The 8,116-nt window shown below is 47.3% G+C and overlaps 1 pseudogene; it reads right to left on the bottom strand.

Annotated features, from left to right (window-relative positions):
* Positions 1-3,267: 3,267 nt before the first annotated feature.
* Positions 3,268-3,755, bottom strand: LOC122470031 (annotated as a pseudogene).
* Between the last annotated feature and the right edge of the window lie 4,361 nt (positions 3,756-8,116).

Raw genomic sequence — 8,116 nt, 5'->3', positions numbered from 1 at the left:
TATGCACAGTGGGAAGAAAACAGCAAGATACAGAATGTGTTCAGCTAGATACCATTAGGAGAAACTTAAAAATCTGCATGAACAACAAGATGTAACGTTTATGGATGCATAATCATGTAATAAACATTCAAAAACATCTATTGGCATAATAAACTCCAAATTTAGGCTCCTGGGGGGAGGTTTGGGGACAAAACTGGAATCTGGGTGCATGCAGGGGACTCAGCTCTATCGGTAATGTCTTATTCCAGAAGGAGGTGATAGGGAGGAAGTACAGCATTAAGTTAAGATTATTAAAAGCCAGTGTTTGTTATATTTTCTGTGTTCTTGTCTCTGTGTTCAAAATACTTCTCATTAAGACAAAAACATTAATACTATGCAATATTAATCTCCAAAATATTAATACTCTGTAATGATTTGCATACTGCCAGAAGAGAGCATGCAAATAAATGTTAGCTATTATTATTCCTGTTATTACCAAGAGCTCCTTGGATAGCTGATTTTATATGTGGTAGTGGGTGAATCTACCTGGAAAAGGGGATCCAGTGTAGACAGGGATCACACAGTCGTTGGCATATAGTAGGCCCTCAGTACATCCCAGCTCTTGAAATTTTCTTAAAACAATCAGAAGTCACCAAGCACGGTGGTTGGAGCTAAACACGTCACCCCTTCTGGGTGTCCAACCTTAATCGCACCGGGAAACAAAGACACCCAGGAAATCTGTGCGTTGTGGGGGCCATGGAACGCTCGCTCTGCTCCTAGCTTAGCCCAAGAACCCGGCTGGGTGAATTATTCTGTGTCTCCCAAGAACCAAGCAAGGTACCCAACAGCCAGGCTGATCTCGACCACAGGCTCCGCTTTTAACAAATGTGATGCTGGCACTATTTATTTTCCAAACGTGGTTGAATTTGTACTCATTGTGGAGATGCAGCTGGGAAAAATAATGACCAGGAAACGCACACACACACGCACACACACACACACACCCACGCACACACGTGTGCGCATGCACACAGAATAAGCCGCCAGCAACCAACCTTCCCAGGAAAAAGATGGAAAAGATGAAGGTAAACAAAAGGAGCTTTTTTTTTTATATCACTTTAATTAAGAGGAAGAAAATAGCCCATGGGCATGCACGTATGTGGATGTGCGTGCCTGTGCGCACCTGTGCGTATGAGTTGAAAGGAGAGAAATTGAGTGGAAAGAGAACATGTGCGCTTAGCTTGGGAGATGTGGGGACTTCCTTGGCCCCAACCCCGAATCCGGCCACCAAAAAGACGTTTCCTGATTTGCATTCCACCGGCTGGCCGGGCGGAACAGACATACTTTACTTTAATAATGTCTTAGGCACGCACAAGGGTTCCCCAGCCCCAGTGAAATGGGTCCCCCTGCCCTAGCGTGGTGCCCAGGATCAAATGCTATTCCTGGGCCGGTGTGAGTGGAGCTGCTAACTGCTTCACCTCAGCTTGGCTCACAGCGATATTAAAGCCCAGGCCTCCAGCAGATCAGCCTCATAAAAAGAGAGAATCAGGAGCCCCATTAGGACAGGAATGAGGAATTCTGGGGAGCAGGTGCAGGGAAGCTCCAGGCTTAGGTCAGCTTTGCCAGGTGAGTTTCACTGGTGAAATCTTGGAGACCCTGGGGGGCTTTCTTCGGAAGCAAAAGACATTTGGAGCCTTTGGGTTTGAGATCCACCCGGCTGTGCCACTTGCAAACTATGCGCGGCTCCCTCTGAAACTCAGTTTGCTCACCTGCCAAATGGAGCAAGGCCATCTGCCATCCGTCCCGGGTTGGGGCAACAATTGCAATGAAGAACGTCTAGCACCGTGCGTGGCACAGCGCCAGTCATGCTGACTGGGTCTGATTTTTAGAGCAAAGAAGGAATCAGACTCTCTGAAGGCAGTCAGTCTGGTAGGGAAGACAAAACCTCAAATGGGGACCGAATGGAAGGAGGCTTGGGGTTGCGGAGTGCTCAGGAAGAAAAAGCAGCCGGGCGCTGCTGAGGGACCAGCCTGAAATGCAGCTATAACCTGTGTACATGGCGAAGCCGGCTGGATTCCCCAACGTACCTGATTCTTCTCATCAGCAACGGTGACCAGTGGCACAAAGAAAACCTCTTTGTTAATCTCCTCATAAACACCTGCCACCTTCCACGTGGTTTGCATGAGCTGTCTCATGTAATATTTTATCCTTATAATGATGCTATTTTCCTCTCTGCTGGACATCTGTTGGTTTTACCAGCCTGGCTTCCATTCCTCCTTCTATCTGCTAAAGATACATTGATTTTCTTCCAGAAAAAAAAATAAGTCACTGTGTGCTTCTGACATGTTCTGTATCCCCGTGTTCTCGGCTTGCTTGGAAGAGAAGGAATCTGGCTACGGTTCGGGTCTGACCAATCAGTGTATTCCATGCCTCTGGTGTCAGTGATTGACGGGGGTGAGAATGTGATATACACCAGGGATAAGGCTTAATTGCAGGACTTTAGATATAACTATTGAGAAAGGGATGTTCTTTTCAATGACGATTGCTGAGCTAAGAGGAGAGAGGCTTGGAGCCATTGGCACTACTTTTGTTACCATGAGGTAAGGTCTTGCCTAACAATGAAACAAACACAAGGAACTCAGAGTAGCGATAAGACAGTCCTGAGAGCACCCTCTGAGCACCTAGATCCAACCATTCCTGCAGCTAGAGACTCCTTGAACGTTACAGTTCTGTGAGCTGCTACATTCCCTGTCTCTCAAGCTGCTTGTGTGGGATTTCTGTCGCTCAAATCTGAAAGGATCCTGAATAACCTCATTTTTATATTAATATTAAGTCCTTCAGAGAAGCAAGGAACATAAACTTGCCTGAGGCCACACAGTTTTGGTCGATTCGCCTGCATCAACCCAGATTTTCCTGGATCCTGACGCCATACTCTTAACCCCTGGGCAATTCTGCTATTGACGTTATCTTAAGAGAGATGTTGGATTCTATTTTATTCTTATGGTTTACGATGGGGGTAGCAATGACTAGCTCTTGTTGGTGAGACTTCCAGGACCCGCTGGCGCTTGAGCTCCTGATCACTAATGGTGGCTTTGTGGATGGTTCAGTGGGACGATGAACCACATCTTATGGTTCATTTGAATAATCCTCCACCACCTCTAGGGCCATCAAGACATAGATTTAAAATTTTTTTAATTTTTGTTTTTAATAGTGTTTTATTTTATTTTACTTCATTTTCTTTTTTTAGGGGACAAATGACTTTATTTTCTCTGGGGCTGTGAGCAGACATCTCGTCTCAGAACTTCCGGAGTGGCTTCTTGGGGCCAGCAGCCTGTGTGACTTTGAGTACGTCAACGCACTCAGTCTTACTCAAGGGCTGCCACTAGCCCGCTGTGACCACGTCGCCAACCTGGACATCCCTGAAGCAGGGGGACCGTGAGCAGACACGTTCTTGTGGCTTTTCTTGAAGCGGTTGCACTTTTGGATGTAGTGAGGCCGTCTTGGTGGATGACAATGGTCCTCTGTGTCTGTATCGTTGTCACCACCCCAGACGAGAATCCACCGTTGGATGGAGACATGACCAGAAAAGGGGTATTTCTTGCCAACGTAAGTGCCCTCAGTGGCTTCCTTGGGCATCTGGAAGCCCAGACCTGTGTTTCTGTAGTATTTTGCAGCTTCTCCTTGCCAGTTTCTCCAAGCAGGACCCTCTTCTTATTGTGAAAGGTGGTTGGCTGCCTTTGGTTGGCCCGCTCAGTGAGAATGTCCACCATCTTCCCGGCCACCTGAAAAAAGGAAGAATACTGTTTTATGTTAAACAGTTAATGGGGGGCACCTGTGTGGCTCAGTTGGTTAAGTGTCTGACTTTGGCTCAGGTCATGATTTCACGGTTGGTAGGTTCGAGTCCCACATCCGGCTCTGTGCTGACAGCTTGAAGACTGGAGCCTGCTTCAGATTCTAAGTCTCTCTCTGTCTCTGCCCCTCCCCCACTCACACTCTGTCTCTCTCTATCTCTCAAAAATGAATAAACATTAAAAAAATTTTTTAAAAATGGAACAGTTAATAGTTCACGAGGACTTGTGGAAGTAGTAACAAGGGTTCCTGTGTTCGCTTCCCCCAACGATAATATCCTACATAGCCATAATGAAAATGGCCAAAGCCAGAAAATCGACAATAGTACAATACTATTAACTCAAACATGACCTAGTGTGGATTTCACTGGTTTTACGTACACTTATTTTTCTTTTGGTGTCCAGTTCTGTGAAATTCTGCCACACGTGTGGATTTGAGGGACCGTCACCATGAACAAGATAAGGCTGCTCCATCACCACAAAGAAACTCCTTCCCTCAACTCTAAATAGCCACACCCCACCACAATCCTAATGCCCAGCAGCCACCGGTCTGATCTATCTGGCTATACCTGTGTCACTTTGAGAATTTTTATTTTTTTTATTTTTATTTATTTTTTATTTTTTTTCAATATATGAAATTTATTGTCAAATTGGTTTCCATACAGAAAATTTTTATATACAGCATTCTCTTCTTCATATTTGAACGTTCATGTCAAGATGAATCGTATAGCACAGAAACTTTCAGGGTTGGCTTTTTTTCTCACTTGGCACAATGCTCCCAAGATCCATCCAAGGTAATGCATGTATCTATAGTCTGCTCCTTTTCGTTGCTGAATAGTATTCCTTTGTATGGGCATACCGTCGTTTGCTGAACCATTCACCCAATGAAGGTCAAGTTAGTTCCTGTTTGAGGTGATGAACAAAGATGCTTTGTATCCACATATGGGTGTTTATGTAAAGATAAGTTTTCACTTCTCTATAAAATAATTTTTTTTCTTTTTTAATGTTTATTTTTGAAAGAGAGAGAGAGAGAGAGAGAGCAAGCAGGGGAGGGACAGAGAGAGGCAGAGACACAGAATCCCAATCAGGCTCCAGGCTCTGAGCTGTCAGAACAGAGTTCATCTCAGGGCTCCAACTCACGACCTTCAAGATCATGACATGAGTCAAAGTCAGATGCGTAACCGACTGAGCCATCCTGGCGTCCCTCACTTTTCTATAATAAATACCCAGAAGTGGGATTGCTGGGTCATATGTTACGTGTAAACTGTATAAGAAAGTGGCAAGCTGTTTTCTGGAACAGTTTTCCAGAACATTTCCCCCAGCAGCAGGTTGGGGTGAGGGGGCACACAACCCTCTTCCCATGCATCTTCTGATGAACGGCATCACGTCAGGAGAATGTCACAGAAAACATGCAGTCTCCCTCTCCTGGGACCATGCTTAGGAGCCAGTATGAAATGACACCCAACACGTACATTCAAAAACAACTAATTTTTTTTTTCCTGATGATAAACACAATGTTTCATCATGGCAACAAAAAAAAAATCTGGAAAATTCAGCAAAAGATAAAGAAGAAACAAAAATTTCTCACAATGTCGCACCAGGCAAGAAAGCACCTTTGGGATTTCAGTGTTGGGCTTGTTCCTATGTTTTTAATTTTTTAAAATATTTATTTATTTATTTTGAGAGAGAGGGAGGGAGAGAGAGGGAGGGAGAGAGAGGAAGAATCCCAAGCAGGCTCTGCACCGCCAACACAGAACCTGATGCAGGGCTCGAACTCACGAACAGCGAGATCATGACCTGAGCTGAAGTCAAGAGTTGGACGCCTAACTGACTGAGCCACACAGGCACCCCGAGGACTCGTTCTGGGTGTCTTCCATAAACGTGCTCGGATTTCATCCATCCCTGGCTGGTGGGGGTCACCTGTTCTCTCTCCCTTAATAAGAAAGGAACACGAGACAAAACAACCACCCCCACCACAACAACCCCCCCCCCCAAAAAAAAAACACACCCTAGGCCTTGACTGCTTCTGTCTTATCGGCCTGCTCTTCATCGAGCCCGAGTTTGCTCTCACGGCCCTCAAGAATAGACACATCTCTCGCCTATTCCTGTCACGCGCCTCAAGGCTGCTCAGCCTGGTCTTATCAGCGGAAGGCACCTGGTGCATTGTGGGAGAGCCGGCAGGGTGGGAGCCCTTTCCAGAGAGGTTCCCCCCGACTGGGCCCCGGGCCAGCCGCCCTGCTGACCTAGAGTTGATTTTTCCTCCTTTTTGCATCCTCCCCACCTTCCCTCGCATCAAGGAGGCTCTGGGGCTGAATAGAAATGGCCTGCCTGATGCTCTTGCTCCAGACCGACAGCCCGTGAGACCCTGTCCAGCCCTGGGCTGAGGGACAGTAGACCCCAGGGGAGAGAAGATCGTGTCCTGCCCTCTCCGGCCAGGCAGGAAGGACGTCAAGTCCGGGAGCCCGTGACAATGGCATCTGCCTCTCAGGAGCACGGCATTCTGATGACTACACTTTTTATGATAGATATGTTTTCCTAGAGTTGGGGAAACTGGTTCAAGTTCAACGGCTGCCACTCTCATCTCGCTAGGGTTTTTCCATTTTCCAAAGCTCAGGCCCCAGTCACTGGCACGTTTAATTGTCGAAACGACCTCTGGCCATGACTGCAGTCTTCCAGAAGAGGAAGCGCAAAGTGCAGGCAGGCACAGAGAGGCACCAGCGCCGTCTGGAAGTTACACAGCCAGGAAGTGGTGGAGCCAGGGTTCTGACCCCGCGAGTCGGTCTCTGACTTCCTGCTATCATCGTGTCTGCGGCTCTTGGCCTCCCCATCTGCACAGAATGGACCTTCAATTAGTTTCTCTCTGTGGCCATCTTGCATTCAAACTTTTGATGACCCCGTTTCAGGATCAAATATTTGCTCAGTCCAGCCTAACAAGGGGGCCTTGACTCTTGGAGCTGAAAAACATGAACAGAGTCAAGTGAGCATTTGCCAAGTTGCGAGAGATTGGCCCAGACCCAGTCCATCGCATGCTCAGGGGGGTGTGGCTGGGGATGATGACACCTGGCAGAAAGTTTGGGCAACCGAACAGGAGCGAAAGGACAGGGTGGGTGCCACAGCAATGCATTTACAATCAATTTATTGCTTCAGTGGTGGTGGTGGGGGAACATAATTAACATTAAAGATGCTAAAGATAATGGAAAAGATCGCTCTTTACATTTGGCTGAAACTCTGCTAAATGCCTCTCTGCACATATTTCTAGATGAAGAGTGCTGGGTTGTACACGTGCGTCACCCTCGTGTCCGGTCACGGCAAGTGGGATCCTTTCTCCGTGTTGGTATATGACCCTCTACACGTTCATGGTTTTGGAATATTCCAGGACTCAAACATACCACAGTTTGTTGAACTGGTGCCCCGATGCTGGATCTTTAAGTAGTTTCCAAACATTTGTTCTTGTGAGCTGCCCAGTGTGGAAAAGGGGATCTGGACAGAAGATATTACCCATATAGATATACCTACACATACAGATAGGGGTGTAGGTACGGATGTAGATGCCGATGCAGGTGGAGGTATGGGCAGAGGTACTGTTATTGATATGTGCAAATACTTTAGGTATCAGAGTCTATCTGACAATGAGAACTTGTTTTTGGGGGGTGAGGGGGTAAGTGTCTTGATAGGTGATCAATTTTGAGGTGGAAGGTGAGCCCGGGTATGCTCTCTTCTTCCTGGGAGGCCACACGGACCAAGCGGCAGACACGAGCGGGTTCTCAGTCTCTATCACTTTCCCCTTCTCTCTCATTCCAGCCTCACTTAGGAGACAACAAAGAGGCAGCCTTCACTGAATAATGCATTCAGAAATCCAAACAAGGACTTCACACCTCCCATGTGCCAGATTCTATGCTAGGCGTTTGGGATGCAGCCATTGAAAAGGCAAGGGACCTCACTTTCTGGGAGCTCCAGGCAAAGGAGAGACGCCCAAATGAACGGCACAGGGGAGGGGGTGGGGGGGGTGGGGAGGGTGTAGAGGAGGCAGGAGCAAGGTCAAGACTGACCGCTGCTGCTCGGATTAGCCTTGGGGAAGAGACGGGTGAGCAGAGTCAGTGAACGATTTCTGGCATAAGACACACCCAAACTGGGCTTGGAGGGGGGAGATGATGGGAATTCTCAGGTGGGAAGTGAGCTTCTGAGGGATGAAAGGGCCTAGAAAGGCAGTGCACAAAGTCAGAGCTGAAGCGGCTGGTGCGTGGTGGTTTCCTTGCAAATGGCGGGCGAATGGAGCCCCTTTGGCCCAT

This window comes from Prionailurus bengalensis, chromosome D3 (genome assembly GCF_016509475.1).
Source record: "Prionailurus bengalensis isolate Pbe53 chromosome D3, Fcat_Pben_1.1_paternal_pri, whole genome shotgun sequence".
In the NCBI taxonomy this organism is placed as follows: Eukaryota; Metazoa; Chordata; class Mammalia; order Carnivora; family Felidae; genus Prionailurus; species Prionailurus bengalensis.
This window is presented reverse-complemented; position numbering and strand designations above follow the sequence as displayed.